The sequence below is a fragment of the Marmota monax genome, unplaced genomic scaffold (genome assembly GCF_021218885.2).
Source record: "Marmota monax isolate L192 unplaced genomic scaffold, Marmota_monax_Labrador192_F-V1.1 WCK01_AAM20220418_F8-fsc00004, whole genome shotgun sequence".
NCBI lineage: Eukaryota > Metazoa > Chordata > Mammalia > Rodentia > Sciuridae > Marmota > Marmota monax.
In genome coordinates this window covers 18331518-18348928 of record NW_026692881.1, presented here as the reverse complement: position 1 = coordinate 18348928, position 17411 = coordinate 18331518, and the positions used below count along the sequence as shown (strand labels likewise).

Here is a 17411-nt window from a genome sequence, read left to right as displayed (position 1 = left end):
AAATTCACAATACACAAGCTTTATGAAATTCTTATTGTTTTTGATATTAATATTTCCACAGCTTCCTTTTGGGAAAAAGTAAGGCCTTTTCCAGCTCAGTTAACCAAAGAGGGCAAAAGTCACTATCAAAGGGTCCCAAACCTACCTCTTTGCTCACAATTCTATATAATAAAAGCATAAAATGAGAACTACCCCCTTTCTCATTAACTTAAAAAATAAACTACTGTAATAAAAAGTGATTGTTAATGATATCAATAAATACTTACTTTCTATCAGCTTAAATAAGATCACTTTACCTATTAGGATCCAGGTACTATCTTTACATCTCTAGGCAATATGTGCTATTCCCTCCCTTAAGATCTGATGATGCAGGCGCTGGGCTGTAGCTCAGTGGTGGAGCACTTGCGTAGCATGTGTGAGGTAGTGGGTTCGGTCCTTAGTACCACATAAAAATAAACAAAATAAAGGCACCTTTTCCATCTACAACTACAAAAAAAAAAAAAAAAAAAAGACCTAATGGTTTATGCTTTGGCCACATTGGATGACATATGTGATCTCTTTGCCCCGCCCCCCCCCCAGTCCAGGAAACTATTAAGGAGCACCCCCACCAATAGTGATCCTAATTGACCATCTCCCAGAAAGTTTAACATAAACAGACCAGGTTGTCCCTTCACATTCTTGCAATCTCTTTCCATTTCCCCAGGGGTCCACTAAAGATCATTCCTTTACCATAGAGCTAGGCAGTGAAATAGATACCTCTGAGGGAGAGAGGAAGCCTGACTATTGCTTATGGTATCATGATCCCTCAGGTGTAAAGGAGGAAGATGCCTCCTCAGGTAATGACAGTGGCATCTGTATGAGCCCAGAGTACTACCTGGGCTCTCTCCAGCATAGCCCTTCTACCTCCAGAGGCTCTCCTAATGTCAGCCTGCCATCTCCAGGTGTCCCTTGTGGCTCTAACCACCCCAAACCTTATGACCCTCCTAAAGTTAAGAGGGTAATACCAAAAGTAAATGGCGAGAAGCTGGATAAAAAGTTGAAAAAAAAATGGAGCAAAATAAGACAGCAGGCACCAGGTACTGCCAGAAGAAGAGAGCAGAACAGGAGGCTCTCACTGGTGAATGTAAAGAACTAAAAAAGAACGTGGGGCTAGGTTTGTGGCTCAGTGGTAGAGCGCTTGCCTAACATGTGTGAGGTACTGGGTTCGATTCTCAGCACCACATATAATTAAATAAATAAAATAAAGGTCCATCAACAACTAATAAAATATTGGAGAAGAAGAAGAACAAGAAGAAGAGGAGGAGGAGGAGGAGGAGGAACAACAACAACAACAAGGCTCTGAAAGAGAAGGCAGAGTCTCTGGCCAAGGGTTTCCAGTATCTGAAAGATTTGATAGAAGAGGTCCACAATGCAAGGGGGGGCGGGGAAGAGTCCCTCAGTGGGGTAGTAAGGAGTGCTGTTTGCTTGTACTTAGGTGTCTCATGCTGAAGCTGTGTTATAACAAATTATTTTATAGTAAAAGTAAAAAAAAAAAAAAAAAATCTGATTGCACCTCCACAGTTTCCACTGCACTGAGATAATTATTTGACAGTAAGATCATTAGTAACATACCACTTTACCTCTCTTCCCCTTTTCCCCTCACTTATCCCTCTGCATAGGACACTCTGTACTAGTACTTGCCAGGTCTTGCTGGATTTTTAATTTTTCTTCTCTCAGCACTGCAATTCTGTGAATCTCCTGACCCCAAGCCAGAACTTCAGCCTGTCTAATTAGACACTGGAACTGAAAACTTCACATTCCTTATTCTCACATAGTTATTTCCACACATGCTAGAACAACCTGGTTGTATTAATATATATGTTATGCTCTTGACAAACCTTCCTATTGAATCTCGTGCTCAACAACAGGGACCAAAGGCAGTCTAAATTCTGCTGCCAGAGAACAGGTCTTCTGGATAACCAGCCTAGGATTTTCTATGATCACCTCCTGTTAGACATAGCAGAATCACCAAGAAAAAGGGTTCCCCCCCAAGATTTGTGATTAAAATAATATCGTTAATTTGTACCAAGTAGCAAAAGGGTCCAGGAAAAAGCTATATTGATGTCTCTTGTTCTTCTGCAAATAGCTCACCTGAAGGTTAGTGCTAATTCTGTGCTCATCCACATAAAAAAACAACATAAGTTACCTCATCACTTTTTCCCAAGTCATAATCACATTGTAATAGAAAATTTTACTGGGGCTGGGGATATAGAGTGCTTGCCTCAGATGTACAAGGCCCTGGGTTCAATCCCCAGCACCACCAAAAAAAAAAAAAAGAAAAGAAAATTTTACTGAAAATGCTATTAACCTCCCTGGTGCCTGAGTTTTATCTATAAAAGGAAAACATATGGGGCTGGGGCTGTAGCTCAGTGGCAGAGCGCTTGCCTAGCATGTGTGAGGCACTGGATTCAATCCTCAGCACCACATAAAAATTAACAAATAAAATAAAGGCATTCATTCTGTCCATCTACAAATACAAAAAAAAATTTTTTTAAAAAGGAAAATGTAATCTATTTGGTAGATATTATGAAACTTAAATGATAAAAACACAGGCAAACTATCATAACCAAGAAGAACCTAAAAAGACATGAAAACTAAATATAATATGATCTGGAACAGAAAAAGGCCATTAGGTTAAAGCCAAGAAAACAGGAATCAAGTATGAACTTTAATTAATAATAATATAGCAAGAAGAGTGAAGCAAGTGGCATCACTATACCAGACCTTAAACTATACTACAGAGCAATAATAACAAAAACAGCATGGTATTGGCACCAAAATATACTTGTGGACCAATGATACAGAAAGAGGAAATAGATACTGACCCACATAATTACAGATATCTTATATTAGACAAAGGTGCCAAAAACATACATGGGAGAAAAGATAGCATCTTCAACAAACGGTGCTAGGAAAACTGGAAATCCATATGCAACAAAATGAAATTAAACCCCTATCTCTCACCATGCACAAAACTCAACTCAAAGTGGATCAAGGACCTGGGTTAAACCAGAGACACTGAACCTATTAGAAGAAAAAGTAGGCCCAAATCTCCATCTTGTCAGATTAGGCCCCAACTTCCTTAATAAGATTCCTCTAGTGCAAGAATTAAAATCAAGAATTAATACATAGGATGAATCCAAACTAAAAAGCTTCTTCCCAGCAAAAGAAACAATCAGTTAGGTAAATAGAGAGCCTACAATTTGGGAACAAATGTTTACCACATGCATTTCAGATATAGCACAAATCTCTAGGATACATAAAGAACTCAAAATTGTTAACACCAAAAAAACCCCAAATAACCCTATCAATAAGTGGGCCAAGGAACTGAACAGACACTTCTCAGAAGATGATATACAATCAATCAACAAATATATGAAAAAATATTCATTATCTCTAGCAATTAGAGAAATGCAAATCAAAACTACTCTAAGATTTCATCTCACTCCAGTCAAAATGGCAGCTATTAAGAATACAAACAACAATAAATGTTGGTGAGGATGTGGGAAAAGGCACACTCATACATTGTTGGTGGGACTGAAAATTGATGCAGCCAATATGGAAAGCAGTATGGAGATTCCTTGGAAAGCTGGGAATGGAACCACCATTTGACCCAGCTATCCCACTCCTCCATCTATACCCAAAGGATCTAAAAACAGCATACTACAGGGACACAGCCATATCAATGTTTATAACAGCACAATTCACAATACCTAAACTGGAACCAACCTAGATGCCCTTCAGTAGATGAATGGGTAAAGAAAATGTGGTGTATATATACACAATGGAATATTATTCAGCACTAAAAGAGAATAAAATCATGGCATTTGCAGGTAAATGGATGAAGTTGGAGTGCTAAGTGAAGTTAGCCAATCCCAAAAAAAACAAATGCCAAATGTTTTCTCTGATTTAAGGATGCTGATTCATAATGTGGGTGGTGGGGGGCATGGGAGGATTAGATGAACTCTAGATAGGGCAAAGAAGAGGGAGGGGAAGGGAGGAGGTATGGGGGTAGGAAAGACGGTGGAGTGAGATGGACATCATTACCTTAAGTTCATGTATGAAGACACAAATGGTGTGACTCTATTTTGTGTACAACCAGAGATATGAGAAATTGTGCTCTCTATGTGTGTAATGTGAATTGGAATGCATTCTGCTGTCATATATAACAAATTAAAATTTTAAAAAGGGAAAAAGTTAAAAAACATAGTAAATAAAAAATAGAGGTTAAATTCTAAAAAAAATAATAATATATCAATATTGTTTCATTAAAGGTAACAAATATATCAAACTAAGATAAAATGTTAATAATAGGGGAAACTGGGTGTAGGGTATATGGAAACTTTACAACTTTTCTGTAAATCTAAATCTGTTCTAAAACAAAAGACTATTTAAAAGAATGTTTAAAATACAAAACAATAAATTGTAAAGTTCTAGTCAACTTTAAAATATCATACAATTTATAGGTTTAGTCTTTCATGTAGTGTTAGTACATGCTCAACCATCTTAAGTAGCTGAGATAATAGGGAGAGACTGAAGAGTTAAAATCTGGGGTGGAAAAACTTAGCCCCCAGAAACATCACAGCTGTTTCCTGCCAGTTGGTGCCTCATGTCTGACTTTCAATAGAGCTGATTTTCTTTGTATAATTATTTTTGCCTCTCAACTTATCTATTTTACCCAAAGAAGAGTTACTTTTTACAAAGAGGCTCTAAGCTAGCAGGTGCTTTAATTTAAGACTGCAGAAAGTAAAATAAAAGGCATGGGTATAGCTATTTCTCAGGTATATTTCCTAAGTGGTCCTAATAAATCTGATTTCTACTCCCAACTTCAAATGTAGAAACAGACAGACATCCAGAGATAGAATTCAACAAGTGTACCCAACCCCGGCCAACTCCTATTCTACCCTGGGAAAAAAAAGAAGAAGAAGAAAGCAAAAGTCCCAGAAGTACAGGAAATTGTTTCTCAGACGAAAGACAACACTTCCTTTCCCAGAACAATCCATCTCCCACACTGACATCCTGCTCCTGCTATATTTACCCAACCCAAATCTGCTGATGATATACTTCCAGCTGCACTTTTGCCACATGGTCCTGTCACTCAGCTGGAGCACTCAGAGGGGAATCTGTCCAGAGGGCAGAGCCTAGAAATCACTACACACTAATCCATGTTTCCTCTACTGCTAGCCTTCAGAGTAAAGTGAGACAAAATACGAAGAGTATTACTCCCTGTTTATTTTGGAAGTGACTGGGGAGACAAGAGGTACTTCATTTCATATAGTTGCTAATTTTGACTGCTCTCATGGTAGCCAGTAGAGGAACCTGAACAATGAAGAGATTGAAATAGGAGGTTAAAAATAACTCTGTTAATGCTAGCCAGCCAAAAAACATCACTTAATAGCCTCTTCCACCCTAACCCACTAGGATCAGGCTATCAAGTCACCTTATTACAGGGTGAACACTTCAGTTCTGAGTAGATGGATCCAAGGAGTCAAGGATATGACTGTTTCATTCACCCCACTTCACCCTACTTCACAGCACACTCTAATGAAAAGGACAAAGCCCCAACACTGGACTGGGTAAAGGTAAATGCTACGGTAACTTCAATTTTCCTATTTTAGCAACTCTGTATTCTTGGTCCTTCTCTCCCACCCTGCCCGCAACATCCCAAGTTCTTTTCTTTTGCCCCTTTTGGTTCATTCTTCTGCCTCTCTTTACTTTTCTTTCCCTATTTTTTTCTCTCTCCCTTTCTGTTTTTGAATCATAAGCAAGGCTAGGGCTGTAGCTCAGTGGCAGAGCACTTGCCTAGCACATGTGAGGCAATGAGTTTGATCCTTAGCACCACATAAAAATAAATAAATAAAGTAAAATAATTATTTTAAAAAATCATAAGCAGGGGTTGGGGTTGTGGCTCAGTGGTACAGTGCTCGATTGGCATGTGTGAGGCACTGGGTTCAACACTCAGCACAACATAAAAAATAAATAAATAAACAAAGGCATTGTGTCCATCTACAATTAAAAAAAGAAATCTTTAAAAAAAATCATAAGCAAGATTCCTTTAATAAAATATAACTGATAACTGATAAGGCTTTCATTAGTAATTGTCATATTATTAGTCTAGTCTCCACAGTAATACCAGCAAAGAACTTGAGCCTAAAGACCAATACTTCTTTTTCTCTTTCTTTTCAAAGGAGATTCAGTCACACATATTAATCAGATCCTTCAAAAGAATAAAAAGAAAGTGAAAGCAAAAGGAAAAATGCAGAGAAATAAGAGGGAAGGATAGAAAGGGGTGACGAGGAAATGTTTTTCTAACCTTTTTCTTTCTTAAATCTCCTGGACAATGGGCATTTCCAAACTTTATAGATTTTTAAAAACTTAAGTGGAAATTCTTTTTTTTTTTTTTTAATTACACATGGACACAATACCTTTATTTTGTTTATTTATTTTTATGTGGTGCTAAGGATCACACCTAGTGCCTCACATGTTTGAAGCAAGTGCTTTGCCACTGAGCCACAACCCCAACCCTTAAGCGGAAATTCTTTTTTTTTTTTAACATTTATTTTTAGTTGTAGTTGGGCACAATATCTTTAGTTTATTTATTTATTTTTATGTGGTGCTGAGGATCGAACCCAGGGCCTCACTAGGCGAGTGCTCTACTGCTGAGCCACATCCCCAGCCCAAGTGGAAATTCTTAATGAGCCCAATCAAGCTTTTTTTTTTTTTTTTTTAATATTTTTTTAGTGGGCTGGGGATGTGGCTCAAGCGGTAGCGCGCTCGTCTGGCATGCGTGCGGCCCAGGTTCGATCCTCAGCACCACATACCAACAAAGATGTTGTGTCTGCCGATAACTAAAAAAAATAAAAAATAAAAAAAAATATTTTTTTAGTTTTTTTTAAATATTGTATCCATCTACTAAAAATTTTTTAAAATATTTTTTAGTAGATGGACACAATACCTTTATTTTATTTATTTATTTTTATGTGGTGCTGAGGATCAAACCCAGTGCCTCACACATGCCAGATAAGTGCGCCACCACTGTGCTACAACCTCAAACCCCAATCAAGCTTTTAAAGTGATTTGGGAATACAATGTGAAATATGATCATGAATTCATAGCCAGTCTCACTTATTAAAAGCAGGGGGAGGAGCCAGGCACAGTAGCACCTGCTTATAATCCTAATAGCTCTGGAGGCTGAGGCAGGAGGATCAAGAGTTAAAAGCCAGCCTCAGCAAATTAGCAAGGAACTAAGCAACTCAGTGAGACTTTGTCTCAAAGTATAAAAGAGGGCTGGGGCTGGGGAGGACTGGGGCTATAGCTCAGTAGGAGAGTGCTTGCCTAGCATGTGTGAGGCACTGGGTTCAACCCTCAGCACTGCTAAAAATAAATAAATAAAATAATACAACTAAAAAAAAATTTTAAAGGTTCGGGGGGAGCTAGGTCTGTTGCTCAGTGGTAGAGCACTCGCCTGGCATGTGTGAGGCCCTAGGTTCGATCCTCAGCACGACATAAAAATAAATAAAATAAAGGTATTGCATCCAACTACAACCAAAAAATTAGTATTAAAAAAAAAAAAAAAAGGTGGGGGCAGGGGATGTTGCTCAGTGGTTAAGCACCCCTGAGTTCAATCCCCATAACAACAACCAAAAAAGTAGGGGGAGTGTTTATGGTACACCTCAGTAGAGCATGTGCGTAGCATGCTAGAGGCCCTGGGTTCAATCCCCAGCACCACCAAAAATCAGAAGTGGGGGAGAAAAATAAAAGGGAGTCCACTTCACATGACTGTTGTTAGTCTGGCTTAGATGAAAACATTTATGCTGTTGGTTGAGTGGAGAACAAATTCCTGTTGGTAATGTTGCCATAATTACCAAGCCCCAGTTACGACACATTGAACCAATTCTTTTCCAATTTTCAACTCTTTGTAATTACTACATTAAAAACAAAACAAAACAAAACAAAACTGGAATCACCAAAACCATAAAATATAGACATTTAGGATATGAAATTGTCATAGGAAGAGAAACTAACACAAGCAAGCTAGGAAGATAGTTTGGGTCCACACATAAAATCTAATCATTTTTAAAAACAAATATTTTGGGGCTGGGGATATACCTCAGTGGTAGAGCACTGGCCTAGCATATTCCAGGCTCTGGGTTCAATCCCCAGCAACACACATAAACAAATAAATTTGTAAGCAACCATTCAAAATCCGCCATCACTGCAAGCTGAAATTCTTTCAGGCAATACTCAACAATGGATGAAAAACTGGAGGAAGCGGTAATGAAGAATATGGCCTTCATATATTTCCCCATAAATGGCCTATTAATTCCAAGGGGAAATTACATCTGTAAAGAAACCAGCTAATGACCAAGTGATCAATGGATGTGATACCCTGAGAAGGATACAATATCAGTAGTTAGTCTGATTAGTTAGTAGTAGAATGTTCATTCATGCCAGACACACATAACCTGAATTTAATCATGAGGAAACACAAGGCAAACTCAAAATGAGAAACAGAGAGAGACAGAGACAGAGACAGAGACAGAGAGGGATGGAAGGAGGACACAAGGGGAACATAAGGATGAACCAAAGTGACCTGTAGTTATTAAAAAAAAAAAGTCAATGTCATAAAGGGCAAAGAAAGATTGAAGAACTATTGCAGATTAAAGTAAACTAAAGAAACAAGATAAATGGTGATCCTTGGGGTTGGGAACACTAAAACTTTTATTATTGGACAACTGATAAAACTGGAGTATGAATAGTAAATTATTGTATTAATGTTGAACTTCTTGATGACTATACTTAGATTAATATCCTTGTCCTTAGAAAATATACACTGACATATTAAGGAATAAAAGGTCATGACATATGTAGCCCACTCTCAAATGATTTAGAAAAAATAATTTTAGATATATACATTCTTTGTGTATCATGAGAAAGAGAATAATAAAAACAAATAGCAAATTTGCGACTAAGGATTATAATTAGAATAAATCTTATTAAAATAAAATTTATGTCCTTTATTAAATAAAACTAGGCTTATTTATTAGAAGTACCAAATCAATAATATTCTATTAATCAAATTTCAAATGAAAGGTATAGCCATTTTTAATTTTAAAAAATAGCAAAAGGACATATGGGAGGGGATGGGGTTATAGCTCAGGGGTAGAGTACTTGCCTAGTATGTATGAAGCACTGAGTTTGAGCCTCCCTCAGCACCATATAAACAAATAAAATAAAGTTTTAAAATTTTTTTTTTAAAAAAAGGACATATGGGAGAATTTTTTTGTAAGCTTAAAATTACTTCCAAATAAAAAATTTTAAAATATTCACCATCAGTTGATCTAATGAAATGTCCTGACACCATTTAGGTAATTGGGGAAATGGGGTTGAACTCACACTCCAGACAGCAATAAACAACCTCTGGTAGAGAAGTGAGCCAACTTTTTCTTCACTTTAGAGCTTCTGGAGGAAGACTATTACCAACATAAATATTTCTCATTCTCTATTTTCCTTTACTATATTCACACAATCCACTTTTGTTGACAACTAAGCCTGTGGCTTATCTAGGATCACTTAGGAACCTGGTAGAATCACCCATTTCCTAAATACAAAACAGTTCTACCAAGGGAAGCTACTGCTTATTTTCTCCCTTATAGAACCTAAAGAATTGAATAAGTTTTTAAAACCCTTGAAATGAGACTGATTAAGATGCTAATCTTGGGCTCACTTGGGAGGATTAATGAGCCCTATTTGGATTCTAATAACAGAAGTCCATTTTCCCTTGACTACTTTCCCTACAACGCTGTCTAGGTAGGCTGAACCAAAACTTGGCATCCTCAGCCAAAGTCACAAAAAGACCAGTGGTCACAAAAATATTTGGCTACAAGCCAGGCGCAGTGGTAACACCTATAATCCCAGCAATTTGGGAGGCTAAGGCAGAAAGGATTCCAAGTTCAAGGACAGCCTTAGAGACTTAATGAGAGAGACTCTATCTCAAAATAAAAAATATATATATAAAGGGCTGGGGATGTGGTTCAGTGGTAGAGTACCCCTGGGTTTAATCCCAGTACCATTAAAAAAAATTATTTGGCTATAATCATTATTAACAATACACCTCAGATGTACACTCACATCAGAAAAAAAGAAGTAAGAGGAAAAGAACTGCACTTTAAATTCAGAACACTATTAACTATCAAGTAAATGACAGGTCACAGGTCTTTCTGTGGAATACAATTATAGTCCAATATCCAATTTCAACTTTCCCTTTTAGGAAGATCTTAATCATTGTTTAATTACTTTACTACCTCATTACCTCTTTCTGCCCTTAAAAACCCTAAGAATACCTTTCCTAAGGAAGAGGACATTCTGAGATACCAAGGTTTCCAAGGGCTACCTCTATGTCCTTTCTCTAGGATTCAAAGGAGAAATATATGATGGGATGTTTTACTAATTATGGAGCCAACATTATAAGGGTTTTGGTACTACTTTCCTTACATGAGACCTCTTGGTCAACACTTAACATTATTTTAAAACTGAAACCATTAGACCCTAGTTGGAGAAAAGGGCTTTCCTCATTCTTTTAGCACCTTAGCTAAATAGTTCCTAAAATCTTTATTTTGTGCCCTAGATTTTAAAAATTATAACAATTGTGTCAGAAGACCAAGGCTAAGAAGACTCAAAAATGCAAACGTAAATTTTATTTTTAGAAAAGTTAATCAACAGGGCACAGTGGCACATGCCTGTAATCCCAGCGACTTGAGAGGCTGAGGAAGGAAGACCTCAAGTTCAAGACCAACCTCAGCAATTTAGCAAGGCTCTGAGTAATTCAGCGAGAATCTATTTCAAAATAAAAAATAAAAAAGGGGGGTGGGGATGTGGTTCAGTGCTTGGTTCAATCCCCAGTACCAAAAAAATAAAAAAGATAATCAGCCATGGGGCTGGGGCTGGGGCTTAGCGGTAGAGCGCTTGCCTAGAATGTGTGAGGCACTGGGTTTGATCTTAATCACCATATAAAAATAAATAAAATTAAAGTATTGTGTCCATCTACAACTAAAAAAATTTTTTAAAAAAGATAATCAGCCATAGTTATCTTACCTAATAGTACAACTGTATGTATCTTATCCCATAGTACAATCAGTTCAGTTCTGAAATGCACAGATTAATCAAAGGCCAATATAAATGGACTAATCAGCCCTAAGACACCAAAGACCTAAAGTAGCTAATGAAGCTGTCATACAAATAGTATTTCCATGGTCACTGCTAAGCAGTCAGGGATGGGACAGAGGGTGAGGGTGGGATATACAATGTAGACAACACCACTGCTGTTGTTCTGATCATCCTAGAACCTCTTTCCACAAACCAGTGTATACAACAATTTCCTGAGGTCACATGTGGAAGCTGGGCAGACTTTAAACCAGTGCCCAGTTGTCCACTCAAATTCCAGAGCCTCTCAAATCACCAGCCCACTAGACCATAAAGTTTATGAGAACAGGAACTGTGTCAGTTCCCCTGAAAACTAGGTCTCCGTACCTAGTTTCTGGTAAAGAGCCGGTGCTCAAGAAATATTTGTGAGCTGGGTGTGGTGGCACACACCTGTAATCCCAGTGACTTGTCAGTCATAATTAAATTTACAATCCTTATTTCCTTGGGGAATAATATTTATTCTAACATTCTCCAAGACTATAATGACTCAAATGGGCTCAAATTATTCTCTGCCTAGCAAAAGGTGAGTTATCCAGAAATAACCATCTAAATAGAATTATTTTCCTGAAACTGAGACTGAAGCAGATAGGGATGAAACTCAGATTTCCTACTGTTTCCCAAAAGTCAAGGGGGCATATATGGCACCTCACGGAGTCCTTTACAGACTGCCAAGAAAATGGTAGGAGAGGCACCCTGATTCAACACTCTCTCTGTCTTCCTGCCCAAGAAATAACATTTCAGAGAAACAAAGTCAAACCAGTGCTGGAACAGGAATAAATAGAAGCTCTTTCTACCAGGCTTTCTGACTTTTTTGACCATGACCAAAAGAACAACAGTTTACACTGCAACCCAAAACATACACATTTCAAACTGAAACCCAAGATTCACAAAACATTAATTATTCTTATTTATGTGATGCACTAATAACTTCTATTTTATTCTGTTCCCCAACCCCCTGCTTAATGTTGGCTGCCTATACCAGAAAGCAATGAATTACTAAGTGGTCATGTCAAAAGTAAAAAGGGGGCTGGGGATATAGCTCAGTTGGTAGAGTACTTGCCTTGCATGCACAAGGCCCTGGGTTCAATCCCCAGCACCCCCCCAAAAAAAAGAAAAGAAAAAAGGGAACCAGTTTGAAGGGGTTCTCTCTGGCCAAACTTGAAACAATTTAAATAATACTGATTAATGCTTATAATTAATTGTATTATTTACATATATATATACACATACACACACACACACACACACACACACATATATATATATATTGTAGATGGACACAATACCATTATTTTATTTATTTTTATTTGGTGCTGAGGATTGAACCTAGCGTTTCACCCGTGCTTGGCAAGGACTCTACCATTGAGCTATAATCTCTACCCCACTAATATTATTAACATCAAATTCCTACTCTGAAAATTTATAATTAAAGGGAAATAAACATTTACCCCACCTTTTTTAGGAGAAAATGGTTTATCTTCCAACTGAAGAGAGAAAGCAGTTCCTTAGCAAGAATGTCAGCTAGTAAATATAGAATGAATAACAGAAAATCATCATTCTGAGTCACCCAGTAAAATAAATAATTCAAGCAAAGACTTTTCAATGGGTGACTATTAGGATATTCATATTATTATTTCATGGGTTACTTGCTAATTACAAAGAAAAAAATTAGTATATTTTATAATGAGTAGATATAGCGGCACCACCAGAAGCAAGTAAGGCAACTTAAAATCACTAATAACAGAACAACCCGGTAAAATGTGCCTCTTGTAGTGATATAAAAGTACACAGCTGGGCTTGGTGGTACACACCTATAGTCTCAGCTTCTCAGGAGACTGAGAAAGGAGGATCGCTTGAGCCCATGAGTTCAAGACCAGCCTGGGCAACATAGTGAGATCCCCATCTCAAAAAACAAACACAGCTGGCCATGGTGACACACACACTTGTAATCCCAGTAACTTGGGAGGCTGAGGCCCTAAAAAAAGTCTGAAGATGTAGCTCACTGGCAAAATGTCCCAGGGTTTAATCCCCAGTTCAAAAACAACAACATATGAAACACACAGTATTACCTATGAAGTATCTATAAAGTATACTTACCCGTAATGTTTAACATGAATCTAATTTAGCTTCTTATTCTAGTATATAGGAAATATATGGGATAGAGGAACAAGTTAAATGATACCACAATGACACAAAATAAACCCAGAATGTACAAATTTCTCAAGGTTAATGGCCTGGTTGCTTCAAAAAGTTAATGCCAAGAGTTAAAAAAAAGGATGGGGAAAGTTGTGATAAAATTTTAAAAGTGTAAAGAGTCATAACTATCTGATGCAATGAGAATTTTGCTTGGGTTTTGGTTTATAAAACCAAACATAGCTACAAAAGACAAATGGGAAATTTTTATTTTTATTTTATATGGACTGGATATTAGTAATATTGGCAGGCTGCTGTTAAGTTTCTTTGATTTATTAATGGTACTAGGACTATGTAGGAGAATCCATTTAGGTAGAATGAATGCTAAATATTTAGGAGTCAAATGTCAATATGTCTGCCATTTATTTCCAAATGACTCATGAAAAAATAATACACACCTACATGGATAAAGCAAACATGGCTACTTGTTAATAACTGGACTCTAATAGTCAGGTGCATAGGCATGTGCCTATAATTCCAGTTACTTGGGAGGTTGAGGCAGGAGGACTGCAAGTCTGTGGCCAGGGTGAGCAACTCAGCAAGACCCTATCTCAAAATAACAATATCAACAACAATAATAATAATAGGAGAAGAAAGATTGGTAGAGTAGAGCAAGAGTGTTGGGAAAGGGAAAATAAAGGGTAATGAGATTGAGAAAATTATGTCTGTATATAAATAAGTATGATATAATGAATCTATTATGTATAATTAAATGCACCAATAAAAAAATCTCCTAAGTTTTATTTTTTTAAATTTTTAAAAATATTTTTAGTTGTATATGGACACAACGTCCTTATTTTATTTTTATGTGGTGATGAGGATCAAACCCAGTGCCTCAACACATGCTAGGCAAGCACTCTACTGAGTTATACACCAAGCCCCCTAAGTTTTATTTTTATTTTCTGCCAGTTACTTACTTTACTTATAAACAAAAAATAACCAGTGAAAAAATTCCCATCATTTTCAGAGAAATCTCATTTGTTTCTACTTTTAGAGGACTTTCCCAGTCCAGGACCCATCCCAGATAACACTGGAGGCCTTATGATCTTTTTCCTCCCCAATTAACTATGCCTAGTCTCCAGTTTTCAAGTTGATTTCCAGGACACCTGGAAGCAAGCTGCATGGCAAACTACAGAAAATTCTTGCTCCCACACTACATCTGGCTCTGCCTTTCCACCAAATCAAATGCCAATTTATTGCCCTCTGATGTGCAGGCTATCAGGCCACTTCCTGAATGCCCCCACTTCACACTGGGCCAGAAACTCAAGGCAATAATATGAGTTTCACAAACTGGAAAGTAATTGCTCAATAAGCGTGGAACAAGGAAAAGTCAGTTGCGATCTGTGCACATGTGGCAGCCCTTCATAACTCGACCTACAGTGGTAACAGAAGGCTGGTGTTACAGAAAAGACATTCAGTGAGAAGCCAGCCAACAGGCAACCAGGAGTGCTTGTCCATCTAAGTCCTGCTAGGTCTACAAAAAACAAAGGAAAGGAACAAAGTCTCTAAAATATACGAAGAGCATTCTGAAGCAAAACACAGTAAAAGGCAAAACACGAAGAGCATTCTGAAGCAAAACACAGTAAAATTCTCTGCATTTATCACTCTTTCTTTTTCTACAAATTTTGGGGGAGGATACCAAGGATTGAACTCAGGGGCACTTAACCACTGAGCCACATCACCAGCCCTATTTTGTATTTTATTTAGAGACCTCATTTGCTTAGCACCTTGATTTTGCTGAGGCTAGCTTTGAACTTGTGATCCTCCTGCCACGGCCTCCTGAGCTGCTGGGATTTTTTATTTATTGATTGATTGATTTTTGGTACTGGGGATTGAACCCAGGGACACTTAACCACTGAGCCACATCCCAGCCCTTTTTATTTTTTATTTTGAGACAGGGTCTCACTAAGTTGCTTAGGGCCTTTGATCAGTTGCTGAGGCTGGCTTTGAACTTGAGATCCTCCTACCTCAGCCTCCGAGGAAGCTGAGATTACAGGCATGTGCCACCACTCCTAGGTATTTACCACTCTTTTTAAATAACATTATCGGACTGGGGATGTGGCTCAAGCGGTAGTGTGCTCGCCTGGCATGCGTGCAGCCCGGATTCGATCCTCAGCACCACATACAATCAAAGATGTTGTGTTCGCCGAAAACTAAAAAATAAATATTAAAAAATTCTCTAAACTCTTTAAAAAAAATAAAATAAATAACATTATCAGTGCTGAAATAATCTAATCTACATTGTGTTCTATACCTGACTTTATCTCCCAATGAATGCCAGGAGAGGAAAAAAAACATATCCAATACCACTTCAAAAAATAAGATTGGGGGGGTGGCGCCTGGGGTTCTGGCTCAGCGGTGGAGTGCTCACGTAGTGTCATGCAAGGCGCTGGGTTCAATCCTCAGCACCACATAAAAATAAATAAATAAAGGTATTATGTCCAACTACAACTAAAATAATTTCAAAAAATGAGGTGATCAATTAAGTATCTATGAGCATAGAAAGATGGATAGAGGCAGGGCAAGACTGAGACAAACTGTTCACTATCTCTTCTAAGCAAAACAATACATTGGCCAGGCATGATGGTACATGCCTGTGATCCCAGCTACTGGGGAAGCTAAGGCAGGAGGATGGCAAGTTCAAGGATGACCTGAGAAATTTAACAAGAGCATATCGCAAAGATAAAAAAAAAAAAAATTAAAAGGGTCAGGACACTTGCTTAGGATGCGTGAGGCCCTGGATTCAATACTCCATTTACACCACCACCATCATCACACACACACACATACACACACACACACACACGACTGACTGCACGTTGAATTTCAAACATTTGGCTTCTGAAACCCTTTTGGCATTTACTCTGAATTTGAGTGGGTGGAAAAGAAAGGGACTCTGCCTGCCTCCTTGTTAAAAACAAAACAGCAGCTGGCTTTCCCTCTTTTTTCCTTAACTGACTGTTGTCATGGCTAGTTGGGCATATACCCAGAGAAGTTTCAGGGCTCAGCCAAAAGACAAAGGCAATGAGAACAACACCAACAACTCTTGACACCCACCACAGGTCACACTGTTATACTACTCACTAACCTCTGCTAGAAAGATATTAGGTTCCTTTGCCTGTTTTTGAGAGCTAACCTGTTAAGAATGTCCTTTCCTCTTTTTTCCACAACTCCATTTCTGACAGATGTAGTAGAAAATATGCCCTCCTTGGGCTGGGGTTGTGGCTCAGTGGTAGAGCGCTCGCCTAGCATGTGCGAGGCCCTGGGTTCGATCCTCAGCACCACATAAAAAAATAAAATAAAGGTATTATGTCCATCTACAACTAAAAAACATTTAAAAAAAAAAAAAAAGAAAAGAAAATATGCCCTCCTACTAACTAGCAGACTAGTTCTGATGGCTAAGTGCGTCTGGTTATTAGGGAGAGAAAAAAGAAGCTGAATCCATGAGAAGCCAGACTAGGTACCATTATTTCTAATCTTGAGTACAAGATAAATGTTTGGAAAAATTCATGATTTATAGTATCAAATGAAAAGGAGGGTTTAGAGGTCATTTGGAGAAGGCCCCAGCAAAAAGAAATGACAAAGTAAAATGATCAAAATACTGGCCTCTTAGAACCACCTTATCAATATGAGTATTCACTAAGAAGAAAAAGAATCATCAAAGCCAGGCACCATGACGCATGCCTGTAATCCCAGTGACTTACGAGGCTAAAACAGGAGGATTGCAAGTTTGAGACCAACTCAGCAACTTAATGAAGCCCTAAGTAATTTGGCAAAACCCCATCTCAAAATAAAAAATAAAAATAAAACCATACCTTTATTTTCTCTAACTCTGCTGAAATGTCCAAAAGTTTGGACATTAAGAGTCTAAGGTATCAGTGTTAGTCTGACTCAGATTCAAGTCACTTTTTTTGAGGGAGGACAATAAGGGGGGCATGGTCTTGCTATGTTGCTCAAACTATCCGTGATTGATCTTC

At 37.8% G+C, this 17411-nt stretch overlaps 1 protein-coding gene and 1 non-coding gene across 8 annotated transcripts in view; one reads left to right on the top strand and one right to left on the bottom strand.

Annotated features, from left to right (window-relative positions):
- Gbf1 (golgi brefeldin A resistant guanine nucleotide exchange factor 1) overlaps positions 1 to 17411 on the bottom strand; it is a 130577-nt gene that overhangs the window by 94686 nt on the left and 18480 nt on the right. The window lies entirely within an intron of this gene.
- Trnaa-ugc (transfer RNA alanine (anticodon UGC)) lies at positions 12271 to 12343 on the top strand. Its single transcript has one exon. It is a non-coding gene; the product is annotated as a tRNA-Ala (tRNA).